Consider the following 16,599-nt stretch of genomic DNA (forward strand, 5'->3'; position numbering starts at 1 on the left):
TTAGTGCAAACATTCTGTTTTGGAGTTCCCAGAAAAGGGTTAAGATTGTGTGTGATTTCGGCCAAGTCACTTTTGTTCTCTGAGCCTGGAAAATGGGGATGAAAATATCTCCCTGCACAGGATTGTATGACGAGGAAAGGAAGTAACATTTGTAAAGAATCGGGTACAGACTCCAGAGATGCTTGTTTTCTCACTCATTCAATCATGGAATCATGAGTTAGATTGTAGAACCACGTGGTCGTAGACTCATATTTTGATGTCTGATTCAGAACTGAAGGATTTCATAAAGCTTTAGGATGGTAGACCTGCAGAGCCATAGTGTGGTCCATGGGATCTTCGCTCTGTGCACCTAGGCAGAATAGACCTTTAACACACATGTCAGCTGAGTTTTAGAGATGGGGAAACAGCTGAACAGTTTGTCATCACAGCACAGGCCAGGTCACAAACATTTCACTGCACTTCATTAATAATTCAGTTGTGATTTACTGGGCACATGTCCATGCGATCCTTTCCTCCCCATAACTGCCCTGGGCATTACTGTCACCATACACAGCTGAGGAAACTATCCTGCTCCTGGCTTCATCTGTCAGGTGGCGAGTCTGGCATTCCTGGCTGTCCTACCTCAGTTTTCCAGGTCAACTGTGCAGGTCACACATGTCAGAAAGGGCAGAGGTGCTCTGAGAAACCAATAAACACTAGGACTCTGTTTATTTTTCTGCTGGAAGGAAAAGATGGGGTGGAGTTATGCAACTCTAAGTATCTCCAATCAGACCATGGACTCTAGAGCATGAAAATGTGAGTCACTCTGTTATGTCCAACTCTTTGCGACCCCATGGACTGTAGGCCACCAGCCTCCTATGTCCATGGGATTCTCTAGGCAAGAATACTGGAGTGGGTAGCCATGCTTTTCAGGGAATCTTCCAAACCTAGATATTGAACTCGGGTCTCTTGCACTGCAGAGCATGAAAAGCCAAAGATAAAATCCTTCCCCTCCTGGCCCCATTTTACAGATAGAAAATGGAGGCTCAGAGAGGAGCAGCCCAAGGTTACATGACAGGTGACAGGGCCAACTGGCCAGGAGTCTGTGCTTCAGGATTGGCTATATACTTGGTGGAACCTAGGGTAAAATGAAAATGTAGGGTCTTTTGTTCAAAATTATTAAGAATTCAAGATGGCAAGAGCAGAGTCTTAAACCAAGCATGGGGCCCTTCTAAGTTCCCATTCCCCATTGAAGCCAGTCCTGCTGTGCTTAGATCTTGAAAAGCCAGAAATTTCCCTCCATGTGTGTTATCATACCACCCCCTGATTTCCCCAAATTGTCATGACCAAGCAGTTGACCTCTCAGAGAGGGTATGGAGATACTATCACCCATCAACTGCCTCCAAACCAGCTCATAGGATGTGTCTCTGGACAAGACTGCCAGGCATGTGGGCAGCAGAGACCTACCTCTGCTTGTACCTAATGTCCACCGAGACTTTAGACGTCATCATAGGTTAACAAGGTTTTGCCCATTAATGCTCAATGTTCCATGACAGCTCATTTCACCAGGGAGCAAATGTCCATTGATAACTGATATTTATCGGCACTAATGTTCATCCATGACAGCCCTCACCAGTGGCTGATATTCACAAAGGGAAAATATCCACTCCTGCCTAATACACACCGTGCCAGTGCACACAGGCAGCCCATTGCAATGGTCACTGCTCTTCATGTCAGTACCTCGTGTCGGTCCATAGCTCAACATCTGGCAACAGCAAATAGCCATCTGGTTAAGTCACATGCCCTGTGTTTATTCTCTTTTATTTATTTAAGTCCCAGTGGTTGTATTTATGGAGATTATTGTGTTTATTGAACTGGGTGGGAAATTCTTCCTGTGTTTACAATGTAATTCCAAAAGCTATTTATTATTTTATTTGGCATACCCATCAGTCAACATATTCTGAATTAGGAACGCAAACATACATTTATGTTTCTTGATGTATACACATTTGTATATGTAACATGTTTATATATATATAGTTAATAAACATAGGAAAGGTACAGAAGGACAGAAAAAAGAGAAACTGCTTTGAGGACAGAAGTGTCAAGACATGGAAAATTTTCTAATTAGTTGATTCTTAGAGGCAGCAACTTTTCCAAAACGGAGTTAATAATTCAAGACATTGGCCCCCTTGCTCTGGCAAAGAAGGACACAAAGCCCTTCTTTGGGCTGAAAAAAGCTAAGTTCTCTAATGAAGTTAAGTCAGTGACGCAAGTGTTCCTTAGGGCAGCATAACAAGTGGTTACGGCACAGGCTCTAAAAAGAAGCTGCCTGCGATCAAGGGCAGCTCTGTTACTTATAGCTAAGTGAGCTGGGCCAAGCCACTCAACTTCTCTCTGCGCCTCAGTTTCCACATTTCCCATATTTCCATAAAATGGAGATAATAGTCACCTCAAAGGGTTGTTATGGGAAATAAGTAAGTCAATGTATGTAGAATACTTAGAATAGTGCCTGGCATAAAATAAGTTCCATATAATAAGTGATATGAAATGCAATTGACTGCTGTGCTGAGCCATTATACGTTGGAGTGATTTCTTCCACAGCAGTGAAAGTGAAAGTCGCTCAGTCGTGTCTGACTCTTTGTGACCCCATGGACTATACAGTGCATGGAATTCTCCAGGCCAGAATACTGGAGTGGGTAGCCATTCCCTTCTCCAGGGGATCTTCCCAACCCAGGGATCGAACCCAGGTCTCCCGCATTGCAGGCAGATTCTTTACCACCTGAGCCACCAGGGAAGACCAAGAATATTGGAGTGGGTAACCTATCCCTTCCCTAGGGAATCTTCCCAACCCAGGAATCAAACCAGGGTCTCCTGCTTTGCAGGCAGATTCTTTACCAGCTGAGCTACCAGGGAAGCCCTACATGGCAGTAGATAACCAAAACAAGCAAGTCACAGGCTGGGTTCCCCCCAACACACACACACCAGCCCCGTGGTCCCTCCTCCACCCCTCTGGCTTCCCTGGTGGAAGAATAGCTAACCTAGTCATGATACCTGAGCAACCGAAGAGGCAAAGACACCAAATGACGAAGCCAGACATCCAGAGCCTCCCTGAGGATGGTCAGTCCGTAGGGACCAGGCAGAGAAGCACAGCTGAAAGGAAACACATGTGCCCCATATTTTAAAGTTCATGAGGCCTGCACATGAGCTCAGCATCTCTTGTTATATTTTTGTCTCACAGCCACCCAGCAGGCTTGACCTGTCTCCCCTCAGCCTTGCACTCCCCTGACAGCCCAGACAAGTGACCTGCAGGTCCCCAGACAGACCTAACTCTCACCCTCATCTCTCCACAGCCCCAGCTGGGAACTGGGAGCATAAACACCTAGACCCACCCCCCTGCAAAGGGACCATCTCCTTCCCTCAGGGCCTTTCCTCCAGACCCAGGGGCTTACAAGCAGGGAACTGAGGAGGCTGGGGGGGGAGGACAGCATGGGGTGGGGGCAGGTGAGAGCAGTCTGATGAGAGCAGGCAAGAGAGAACCCAGTCTGGAACACAGGGGGCCCTGGGGAAGGTGTAGCTTTTTAGCACTTCCCGCAGACTGTGGACAAAGTCATACTTAGCTCAAGCTTTAAAAATAGTCTCCCCACACACAAACACTGTAATTCTCCTGACTGGCCCCACCTGCCGGTAAAATCTGCGTCTGTGCAGGCACGTAGGGTGTGGGGACCAAGAGGAGTGCTTGGAGGGAGTGTGGTTTGGGACAGACTCCTCAGGAGTGACTACAGAGAACTTCCCTTCGCCTGCATGTTCTAAAGGAAGATGATGCTTGAGGGAACAGGGGAGGGGGCATGAATGCTCTGTCTTCACATCTGTCAGCCCTATTCCCTCCTCCTTATCCTTCCCCTCTCAATGTCCCTGCCACCTGCTCTGGGATGCCTCCCTTGACCACCTCTGCCATCCCACTCTAGGTAAGGTTAGGTGCGCCTCCTCCATGCTCACCTCATCTTCCCTCCAGGGTGACACTCATCACGTTGATTTTCTGTTTATTTTCCCAGCTTCCACTTTACACTGAGGGCAAGAACTGTGCCTACATTTGCTCTCCAAAGGGCCACTAGCACCCAAGCTGGGTGCCTGTCACAGAACTGGTTATCAATGCACAGCCAAAAAATAAAAAATAGGTCCATTTTATTGATGGCTGAGTGGAGGCTCAGAGAGGTTAAGGGATTTTTTTCCTAAGGCTGCACAGCAAGTTCAGCAAGAAACCAGCTCTTGAGACTTTCAGTCGTGAAACAGGACCCTCCCTGCCCCTGCTTCCCTCTCCATCCCTCAGGTGGCAGGTGTGTGCACTGATAGGCCTGAACCTCAGGAGTCCACAGTGAGGGTCCACCTCTTCCTCCCCAGCACCCTGACAGGGACCCACCACTGCTCTGACTTCCGCCGGGTGACTAAGTCTGTGCCCTGCCTCACCCACCCCAACAGCAGCCCCACTGGCTATGGGAGGGCAAGTCCCACCTCTCTGAGCCTGCTTTCCCAGCAGAAACGTGAGTCGGAGATCCAGAGGCTCCTTCTAACTGAGGGTCTGGGAACTCCTAGGAAAGAGACTGAAGAAGGCCAGCTGGCCAGCTTTCTGTGTGGCATCAAGCACAAACCTTCACCAAGCACCAAAAAGGCCCAGAAATCTTGTGTTGTTTTTTTTTCCAAATGTACCAGAGTTTTGAAGTGAAGAGAAAGTCTTTCAGTCGTGTCCTACTCTTTGAGACCCCCATGGACTATAGCCCTCCAGGCTCCTCTGTCTTTGGAATTGGCCAGGCAAGAATACTGGAGTAGTTTGCCATTTCCTTCTCCAGAGGATCTTCATGACCTGGAAGGGGATTGAACCTAGGTCTCCTGCATTGCAGATGGACTCTTTACCAGCTGAGCCACCAGGGAAGGTTCCAGAGTTTTACTTTAGTATTGTACATAAGTTTCTAACTTTCACTATATATATTGTGTGTGTGCATGTGATGGTAGTTTTAAAGGTTTAAAAACAAACAAACAAAAAATCCAGAGGATTCTATGCATAATCAGGTCTAGGCAACACTTTAAAGTTTACACAAAACTTCCCTCTCACACCCACACCTCAGTGTCCTCTTCACGACCTTCTCGTGAGGAAAGTCTATCAGGAACCTATTTCACAGGTGGGGAAAATGATGCCCAGAGAGTGGGTGGCAGAACCTGGGACTTGTAGTCAAAAGACCTATTCCAAACTCTCCTCCCACTTCTCCAGAGTGATTGAACCAGAGTGATTCTGGTTCAAACAAAAAAGAAAGAAAAAGGAAAAAAAAAAAAAAGAATAAGTATAATTACTTGATAGACCTGCCCAAATAGCTTGCTGAGCCCTGGCAGAGAGCTAAATCATTTGGTAGGAAGCCCATTCTCTAGGAGGTGGGAGTGAGAGATGACAGGAATAATAAAACTCGCGGACAAAGGCAACAGGATGCTGAGAGACTGACTCAAACGATTAGAGCAGCCCAGGGGGTGAGCCCCAGGCCTCAGAGCTCAGAATCCGCCCACGCGTACTTTTCAGCCAGGGTTTGTTAGAAGGAAACCACAGTCTTGGCCACAGGACACCCAGAGGTGGACCAAACCCAGCCCCTGGTCCCAGGGGCTCCCTGTCGACTGCAGATGGCAAGTGACTAAATAGGCGGGGCTAGCATGTGCATTCCCATCTGACAGAGGGACTAACGGAGGATCCGCCCACCCCTCTGGTCCCGGCCAGAACTGAGCTGCCGGCAGAGCGCCGGGCTGAGGCCAGGTCTCTGATCGGCCACCAGAGGGCGCTGCCTGGGACTCTCCCCAGCCCTTTCTCCGCGCCCTTTTTCCTGCAGTTGCTGTTGCCCAAGCCTAGGGCGGAATGGGCGTTGGCGGCGTTCCTAGAGGGGAGCCGAGTGCGAACAGCAGAAATTGGAAGGAACAGTGGTTTTCGGCAGTCTGCAAGGACTACTTTCACATCTTCCCCCGGATGAAATAACTTCCAGCCTTGTGTTTTATAGAATTTTAAAACTAACATGTATTCAGATGGGTTTTTTTTTTTCCTTCAATTTAACAATTAGTTGGTGTCTATATTAACTATTTATATAAGAATCCGCCTGCAATGCAGAAGACTACTTGCGATGCAAGAGACCTGAGTTCTGTCTCTGGGTGGGGAAGATCCCCTGGAGAAGGAACTGGCATCCCACTCCAGTATTCTTGCCTGGAGAGTTCCATGGACAGAGGAGCCTGTCGGACTACAGTGCATGGGGTCTCAAGAGTTGGACACAACTTAGCAACTAAACCAATGCTTATACTTTGACTTATTTTATTCTTACTATACAAAATGGGCTTCCCAGGTGACTCAGTGGTAAAGAACCCACCTGCCAATGCAGGAGACATAAGAGATTCGGGTTAGATCCCTGGGTCAGGAAGATCCCCTGGAGAAGAAAATGGCAACCCACTCCAGTACTCTTGCCTGGAAAATCCCAGGGACAGAGGAGCCTAGTAGGCTACGGTCCATGGGGGTCACAAAGAGTTGGCCACCACTGAGCACACACATACACACATTATGCAGAAAGGTGTTTGACACAGTTGAAAACACTGAAGCTCAAAGAGGTTAAATAATTTACCCAAGGTCACACAGCAGGAAAGTGATGGATTATAGATTTTAAAAGTAAATCTCTCTGATTCTGGAGCCTAGAAATAAGTGCATAGAATGTAAAAGTAGAATACTAGCCTTACATAATCAGGAACAGAGGATCCTAGAGTGTCAGTCTCCTTGGCTCTTTCCTTAACAGAAGCCAAGATGGGCTTGGTGGGGACTTCAGAAGGGACTCTGGGTCCTGCAGGCCAGTGAGCCAACTGCTTTGATCCAGGCTCCAGTCCAATGCCACCACCTCTAAGCAGGGTCGATCGGAAGCAGCGTCTGGTCACTGCTGCATGATATTTTCCTGGCCAAGGGCAGTTATTCTGGGAGGCTCCTCGGTTTGCATTCTTCCCCTCCTTAGGTAACCTTCTCAAAGCTGCTCAGCCATGTGGGCATGGATTTGAACCTGGGTCCTCTGACCTTCCTGTCCACGTGGGTCCTCCCTTTCCCTCACAGGGCACTGCTCAGCACAGGGTAAACACAAAAAAGTCTCGTGGGCACTGCTCATGGCAGATGAGGGCATGGCCTAGTCTCTGTCCCAGTCCATGGCTTTTTAATAGGGACTTGACAGATTTGCTAAAAATATTTGGTTATGTGAGGATTCTCAGACACTAAGATAAGTCAGCGGGGGAAGGAAATATTTTGCGTCTCAAATCAGGGTGGCAGGGGGAACTTCCCTGGTGGTCCAGTGGCTAAGACTCCACGTTCCCAATGCAGAGGGCCCAGGTTCAATCCCTGGTCAGGGAACCAGATCCCAAATGCCACAACTAAGAGCTGGCATGCCGCCGCTAAAGATTCCATGTGCTGCATCTCAAAGGTCCCACATGGCACAACTGACGATCGAAGATCCCATGTGCTACAACTATGAACCAGAGCAGCCAGATGAATCAATTAATAGTTTTAAAAACTCAGGGTGGCAGAGAAAGCTGTGGGCACCTTCCATCCCAGTCTCTCCTGCCACTTTTCTAGTTGTATCACCCCAGCCGAGGCATTTTACCCTCTGAGCTCCAGTTCCCTGGCAGGAAAGTGGTGACCTTAACACTGATTACAGCACATTCACACCACGCTCAGAGCCCCGTCACATGCCTGACCCACTGAGGGACTTAGGTAGCATCAACTCCTTCCCCCCACTTCCCAAGGCTGAGGTTCAGGGTGAATATCCCAGGACAGGGCCCCACGTCAGTTTTGACTGGTGCCATGTTGAGTAGTTACATCCTGTGACTCTCTTCTTCTGTTGTCCTTACACGTTAGGTCTAATCTGGAGAGTGAGGATTGGGTCATTATCTCATTGACTACTCAGTTGGGGGCACTGATAAAACAAATGACACTAATGCAAAGTTTAGCCAGAAATTATGAGGGAAGAGGAACTAAAAGGAACAGTAAAATGCGTAATGCCCTGCAACCTGAACAGCATGTAATATTTCAAAGCCATTGCATGTCCCTGATATGTCTTGATCTTAACAAAAATCTGTGAGGAGCTAGGATGGCATTGTGAGCTCCCTTTACAAAAGAGGAGACCCAGGGTCAGAGAGGAGGGATGGGGTTTGTCCAGGGCCATATATCCAGTGATAGAGAGGAGAGAAAACTCCAGTCCTGGTCCCCCTACCTGGTGAGAACACATACGTAGAAAGACAGGGAAGAAGGCAACAACACAGGAGCACAGAATCCCCTATGTCTGCCTCCCAAGTTGCTTTTAGAAATGAAAGAATTACAAATTAAAGCACAGCGGAGAGCTCATGTGAAGTTTTGGTTTGTTTCCAGGAGGTGGACCCTCCTGGGAGGAAGGAGGTGGCAGGAAGAGCAGGCTGTCTCATGCTGTGCTCGAGAGAGACAGCGTATTGGCACCAACTTTGCTGAAGAGCAATTTGGCAGTATGTACCCAATACCCTAAAAACTGCCCTGGTAATGCCATTTTTAAAATGTTCTTAGAAAGCAATCATGGAGAAGTATAAAATTTAGCCACAAGGATATTCATCACCTATTGATAATAGCAAAAGTATTGAAAACAATCTGAAGATTCATCGATAGGGTGGCTGTGTAAGTAACTTATGTCTAAGGATAGAATATTGGCCACTCATTGAAAATTAAGCTGTGCATAGACAAAACCGAAAAGTCAACCCTAATACAAATTTCATACTTCATACAATATTAACTCAAAATGGATCACAGACCTAAATGTAAAACATAAACATATGCAAATTTCAGGGGGGAAAAAAACCAAAAGCTTCAAGCCTAAGATCTAGCCAAAAATATTTTTAGACTTGATAACAAAAGCACAATCCATAAAATAAAAAATGGATAATTTAGATCTTATTAGAATTTTAATTTTTTGCTCCATGAAAGACCCCATGAAGAGGATGAGAAGACAAATTATAGATTGGGAGAAAATAGTTGGACACCACATATCCGACAAAGGACTTGTATTAAGAATACAAAAAAACTCTCAAATCTCAACAGAAAAAGAACAAGTAGAAAATGGGCAAAAAAACAAGAACAGAGATTGCACTGAAGATGATGTACAGATGGTAAATAAGTGTGAAAAGATGTTTAACTTCATTGGCCATCAGTAAAATGTAGATTAAAACCACAGTCAGATACCTCAACACTCCTCTCAGAATAGCTAAAATAAAAAATAGTTATGATACCAAATACTAACGAAGATGTAGAGAAATCAGATCACTTGTGCATTGCTGGTGGGAATGCAAAGGGAACGGTCATTCTGGAAAACAGTTATTTTGTTATAAAACTAAACAATGCACTCACCATACGGCCCAGCAGTCACACTCTTCTGCATTTATCCCAGAGAAATGAACACTCACATTTACGCAAAATGTGTACACAAATACTCATAAAGGTGATTCACAATAGTCAAGAAATGGAAACAAGTTTTCCAAGGTTTCCTGGCTGTCCATTGGTCTTAAGCACTGTAGAAGACACAGGTTCAATCCCTGGTTGGGGAACTACGATCCTGCATGCCTTGAGATGAAGCTAAATAAATAAATAAATGCAGAGAAGTCTCATGCTTTGGGTTGGAATATTCAAGTATTTTTTTAAAAAAAGAAGGAAAGAAATGGGAACAAATGTTCTTCAACAGATAAATGGTTAAACAAATGTGATATATCCACACTATGTAATACTGCATAGCAATATAAAAGAATGAACTATTGGTATATGCAACAACTTGGATGGATTTCAATGGAATTGTGCTGTGTTGTGGGCTTCCCTGGCTGGCTCAGCGGTGAAAGAATTCACCTGCAATACAGGAGCTGCAGGAGACTTGGGTTCAACCCCTGGGTCAGAAAGATCCCCTGGAGGAGGGCATGGCAACCCACTCCAGTATTCTTGGCTGGAGAATCCCATGGACAGAAGAGCCTGGTGGGCTTTGGTCCATAGGGTTGCAAAGAGTCAGACAGGACTCAAGCAATTTAGCTCTCATGCACACATGCTGTGTTATAAAAGGTAATCCCAAAGGTTATGTGCTATATGGTCCTATTTATTTAATATTCTTGAAGTAACAAAATTATGGAGGACAGATGAGCAGTTGCCAAGGTTTAGGAGTAGGGAGTGGATATGGTTATAACGGGGAGAGCAGGAGGGAGCCTTGTGGAAATGAAACAGTTATGTATTTTTATTGTAATGATGGTTACATGAATCTGTACCAGTGACAACATTGCGTAGAAGTACACACACAGAATGAGGACAGATGATACCAATGTCTATTTCTTGGTTTTGATATTGTCTGTAGTTGTGCAAAAATATTGCCATTGGAGGAAATTGAGTAAAAGATACACTGGACCTCCCTGTACATCTCTTCTGCCAACTTCCTCTGAATCTATAATTATTTCCAAATAAAAATGTTGTATGAAGCTGCAACCCCAGGGGTGAGAGGTGGTGGCTGAGAGGGAGCCTGAGGGAACCCTCTGGGGAGCTGGTAATATTCTGTTCTCTCGATCTGGGTGCTGGTTACACAGATGAGTTTGGCTTGTGAAAATTCAATGAGCTGTACATCTATATTATACTTGAATAAAATGTTTTCTTAAAAGTTAAACCTGCAGAAGAATATTTAAGGATGTGAGAAAATGTTCATGTATATGTAGCTGTCTTAAGTAGAAATAAAAGCAGAGGACAAAATAGTATCTATTATTTGATATACTATTTAGTTTAAAAATTATATGAATATATACACACAGAGAAAAGTGAATAAAGGAAGACATGTCCAAATGTTCATGTTGGCAGTCTCTGGGTGGTGGAATAATGACTAATTCTAAATTTTCTTCGTTGGTGTTATCCATATTTGCTATGACAAACATGTTTTACTTTTGAAAAAACACACACAAAAAGTTGTTTTATATGCTAATCTTTGATATTTGTATGGAATTTCCTAGCTTACAAGTATTATTTTTAGTAACCATGTTCTTAGAAAGATCAGCAAGTGAGAGAGTGTTATTCAGGTTTAAGAAAAAAGAGGAGGCAGCGACTTCCCTGATGGTACGGTGGATAAGAATCCGCCTGCCAACGTAGAGGACACAGGTTTGATCCCTGGTCCAGGAAGATTCCACATGCCTCAGAGCAACTAAGCCCTGGAGCCACAACTCCTGAGCCTTCATGATGCAACAATTGAAGCCTGTGGGCCTAGAACCTGTGCTCTGCAACAAGAGAAGCCACCCCAATGGGAAGCCTGTGCGCTGAAACAAAGACCCTGCATACCTAAAAAATTAATTAATTAATTTTAGAAAATAAAAACTTTAAAGAGATTAGGCAGTTGTAACGCAGGGAGGAGAAGTCACTTATCCAGTCTCCAGACATTTACAAATCTGAATGAAGACTAGCTCTCGGGTCTGCCAGCTCTGATCCTGATCTTTCATCTTCACTACCCTGCTGACATGGGCGAAAGACCACGCTGAGCACAAAGGGGACTTCCAAGGGTGACTGAAGTCATAGCTGAGTCAGACCTCACATGCCATTCAGTCCAGTACTACCATCCTCTACATCATGACCCCAAATTCCCACCTGGTCCCTACTTTCATACCTCTAGTCAGGGGAGCTGCTTCCATTCTAGAGCTGCTCTAGTGCTGAGTGAATCACCTAGTGTTTCCACTGACCCCAAGTCTACACCCACTCCTCCACTTTCCTTCATCCATCTTCATCCTGCCCCTTGGGCTGTATGAAGAAGCATGATCCCTTTTCCTTGTGCAGTCCTGTAGAATTTGGGAGATGACAATCTGTCCCTGTCCCTATTTCCTAAGGACAAGGCTCCAAGCTTCTAAATATTTTAGATCCAGACTCTGAGGCCCAGAGAAACTGAATGACTTACCGAAGGTCACCCAGCAATTTTGATAGGTGATTAATCAGTGTCTGCCACGGCACAGCACTCTATTGATTCAATTGACATGGCTGGAGCTCTCTGGACAGTGGGGGCCGTCTTTAGGAGCAAGGGGTGGAAAGGGGACCTAGGAGATATCTTGGTGCCAAACCTCGTCTGGGGTCCTCTGGGAGCCAACATCACCCTTCCCCCACAAACACCCAGGGGAGTCTGCATGCGCACCACCCACACACTTCACTGCCCAGAACTATTTCCAGGTCTCTGAAATCCCTCAGGTCTCATGGAATCCGGCTCTGCTCTAGCAGTCCTGAGGGACGTGAGTCAGGTGAGAGGAGCTGAGGAAAAGAAGGTGAGGAAGAAAGGAAACAGTTCCTGGTCTCCCACAAGGCATTCTGAAGTGATCTTGAACAGGTCCCTTCTCCCCTTGGACCTCAGCTTCCTTGTTTGCCAACCAGGGTGTGTGTCCCCACCATCAACAACTTCAGGGCTGCTGTGAGGATCCAATAAGACCAGGAATAAGGGAGGGAGTCCCTTGGACTGCAAGGAGATCAAACCAGTCAATCTTAAAGGAAATCAACTCTGAATATTCATTGGAAGGACTGATGTTGACGCTGAAACTCCAATACTTTGACCACATGATGTGAAGAGCTGACTCATTGGAAAAGACCCTGATGCTGGGAAAGATTGGAGGCAAAAGGAGAAGAGGGCTGCAGAGCATGAGATGGTTGGATGGCATCACTGAGTCAACAGACATGAATTTGAGCAAATTCCGGGAGAGAGTGAAGGACAGGGAAGCCTGGCGTGCTGCAGTCCATGCGGTCACAAAGAGTCGGACACGACTTAGCAACTGAACAACAATAACAATCAGGGACCTGGGATAATAACAAAGGTGGCCCAGGAGCTCTTGTTGTTTAGAGTTCTGGGACCGTCCTTTCTTCCTTTTTCATCCACTCATTCAGGCCGTCTCTCTTGGCCAAGCCCTGGGCCAGGCACTGGTGATAAATGAATCAGCCAGGGTACCAGCTCAGAAGTGTCCATGGTGGCGGGAGGGGCTAGGGGAAAAGAGGGACGAATGTAAATGAGTAAACTAACAGTTGCCAATAATAACGAGACGCTCGGGGGACTGTGCGAGAATCCAGAGAAAGAGCTCAGTCTGTGAGATACAAGGAAGGTGGAAGCAACCTTAGGTTAGGATTTGAAGAAGGAATGGGAGTTTGCCCTGGTGAACAAGATGGGAAAGAACAGAGCCAACTTACAAAGCAAAGGCAAGGACGTGAGAAAGGGCTTCCCCATCATGGTCCAAGAAGAACTTTCTAAAGATCCATGTGAAGACTGAAAAGCCTTCCTTGGAAGGAAGGGCCTGGAAGGAGCTGGCTGTGTTTGGAATACTCTGGGGAGACAACATTAGTAGGCGACAGAAAGGCTGGAATAAAAGACCTTTCATGTTTTTCTAAAGTCTGAGATTCCAAGTTGACCCTGATTAAAAGGAGAACATAAGTTTATTTTCCCTCTGCACCCAAGAGGAAGTGTCACGTCTCTGGACTAAAGAAGGGTCTGGAGCCAAAGTTACAGGATTACCCAACTCCCAACGGGATCTGTATCCCACTGCAGCCAGCCTTCAACACGCACAGCCTCTCCTGCCCAGAGGGCCTTCATCTTCCCAGAATCGAGTTTTGGCTTCCCTTTTGCTTCTCCAAGGAGGGGCTGAGCCCTCCCTGCCAGAGTGAGGACTTGTGAAAGAACGCATGCACAGGGGAAGGGCCCAGAAGGGCTCCAGCCAGCAGCCCAAGGTTGAGCTCCCAGCCAGCACCCTGATTGACCCCAGAGGACGCCCAGCAGAGACCCCAGAGATTCAGAAGAACTGTCTCGTTCTGACGCCCCATCACCAATTTCTCCCCCGGAAGCTGGCATCCTCAGAACATGGATATGGCCATCCCCATTAACCACAGTTCTCTTCTGCCAAGACTAGGAACTTTTGGCTGCATTCTCTGCCCCAGTGACATTAGATGAGCAAATTGAATATCATCCTGGTTCCAAAATGATTCAGAGTGGGGAGGGGGAGGAACTGAGGGGTGTCTCTGGGAGACCAGGCCTTTGTGATGGTCCAGAAAGAACGGACAAGGTCTGAGCTAGGGCTGAGGCCCCAGAGAAGAGATAGCTGGGTGACTGGTGACTAATTGGATGGGGCGTGGGGGTGGGGATGAGAGGCAGGGAGGGGATAGGATTGATTCCAGAGTTCTGGCTTGGCTGACAAGCTGGTGGAGGAAACAGAAGGAAAAACCAAGGGAGAGGGATACATAGTGAGTTATTAATAAGAAATGCCCATCATCTCTTTTACAAAATTTACCTTTTGCCCAGTAGGAAAAACATTGTAAATAACTTAGATGTCAATAGAGAGGAAGTTAAATAAACTGTTATATCCATACTAAGCAATATTATGAAATATGAAATATGAGGAAATAGTCACAATAATTTATGCTCTGGAAGGGAGTCATAAAAAAGTGTTACAGAGTAATTCTGTTTTTGTAAAAATACTGTTTGTGTTTATGTATGAATTAAAAAAAAAACTGAAATAGTAAACATCAAAATATTAAAAATGATTCTCTCTTAATGATGAATCACAGGGGATTTTTACCATCTTTATGTATTTTCTTCATTCCTTCTCCAGGAACAAAAACAAAGGTTACTTATCCATGTCCTCTGCTATAAAGATAGAGTCTGGACTGACAGTCCCTTAGAGCCGTGCCAAAGGGTCTGAAGGTCCTTCTGCCCCTCACCCTGAGTGTTTTGTCACATGGAAAAGTAGCCCCTTGGGCCCTGGCAGCAGCTGGGCAGCTACTTCTCTGGGTTGTGAATGGTGCAATCCTTCTGGAATCTTAGACCCTAGTCTAGGTGGGACAGAGGCCACTAATGAATTGCATCAGGATCTCTGGCTTAAGAGGGTGCTGGGGGTGTTCCTTCCAAGTGGATGAGGAGGACAGGGGTAAGATGCTGTTGAGCTGGCCCAGGAGTACATGACAGACATGCAAGAAAACCATATTGAATGAATTAATGAAGGGGCGAGATCAACTTGATGAATCTTTTGGATACATTGGGAATTCTTTTTGTCAAATGATGAGTGAATTAAACAGAATTATAAAGAAATTAAATCACCAAATACAAGTCACTGTATGTTAGCTGCCCCAGATTAGTAGAGCTCAGTGCTAGTAAAATCTAATGGGTGAGAGACACCCCTGAGCCCTCAAGATCCCCCTGAGTTCTGGAGTGAGAAGGCCTGTTCTTCTCTAATGGTGGGGCCAAGCCCACATGGGGTTCAGTTACATTCCACCAACTGCAGAGAAGGGGGTGGGACCAGGGGGTCTCACTAGCTGTGTCTTCTCACCCCCTGGAGCTCACAAACCTCTCACTATTCCCCCCAAACTTATACATGCCCAGGATGTCCTTGGACACTTAACTGAAACTAGCAAAAAGCCCCTGACCTTTTTCTAGTGAAAGCATTATCAGTGTCCTCTGATTAGAATGACAGTCCATTGTGCTTTTCTTCCTTTCCTGAAAACCTATCCACGGAGGAGCATCTGGGGATTTCAGAGTTGGTGATGACCTTGACAGCTTCTCCGACCACTCTGCCTGGGGAGGCCTCAGGCATTCAGTGGTATTTCCTGTGAGCCTCCTAAGAAGCTTCACAATTTCTAGACCCATTTCCATCTAGTCACTCTAGCATCTTCTAAGCAGATGTAGTTGCCGTTTCCTGGCAATTACTCTTCATCCTGCCTCCCTCTGCTCTGCATGGCTATGATTTCTGGCCCCCAGCGTTGGCAGGGGTTTAGAATCAAACACTCAGTCAAGCACTCATGAAGGTCAGAGCTGCAGTGGTCCTGGGAGGGCGCTGTGTCCAATCGCCACGCATGAGAGCTCATTTCAGCTCTTTTCATTCATCATCACCGAGCTGCTCCTCTGAGCCGGGCTCAGTGCCAGACTCTGGGGGCTCAGAGCTGGCGCTCCTCAGTCTCCCCAGCAGCCCTTGAAGAGTTTGCTCACAGTCTTAGAGTAGAGACAGAGAGTAAACTTACCAAATTCACTCAGTATGACGAGGCTTCAGTAGAGAGCCAGATAAAGTCCAAGAGCAGGGATCAGAGGACTGAATGGCCAACTGGACATGGTGAGGTCAAAGAAGGCTGCGTAAAGGGAAGTGGTATTTGAAATGTAAAAATTGACATTTTTAAGAATAATAGTTAAGGTGTTTTCAAGGAGATGAGGGAGTAACATGTATTTCCAGTAGAAACAGTGGCCTGATGGTGCAGAGCCTGGGCCCTGGAATCAGACTAGCTGGGTTTGAATCCATCTCTAACCAGCCGTGTGACCGTGGTCAAATTATCTACTCATCCTCTCTCAGCTCAGCTTCTTCATCTGTAAAATTCTCAGACACCTTAAGCAAGTCTGACCCATGCAGTTGAGTGGCACATCAGGGGGCCCTTCCCAAGGTAGTGCCCTTTCCTACTGAGAGGTGTATGTTTGTTACAACAGTTTTCCAGCAGACAGTAGCCTAGGGCTTGCTTTCTCATAATATTATGTCAGTTTGTCAGACGGAAGTTAAGGATCCTGAGGAAGGGCCTTTTTTCTAATTTGCACAAGGGTACCA

Source organism: Cervus elaphus, chromosome 1, assembly GCF_910594005.1.
Source record: "Cervus elaphus chromosome 1, mCerEla1.1, whole genome shotgun sequence".
Taxonomy (NCBI): domain Eukaryota; kingdom Metazoa; phylum Chordata; class Mammalia; order Artiodactyla; family Cervidae; genus Cervus; species Cervus elaphus.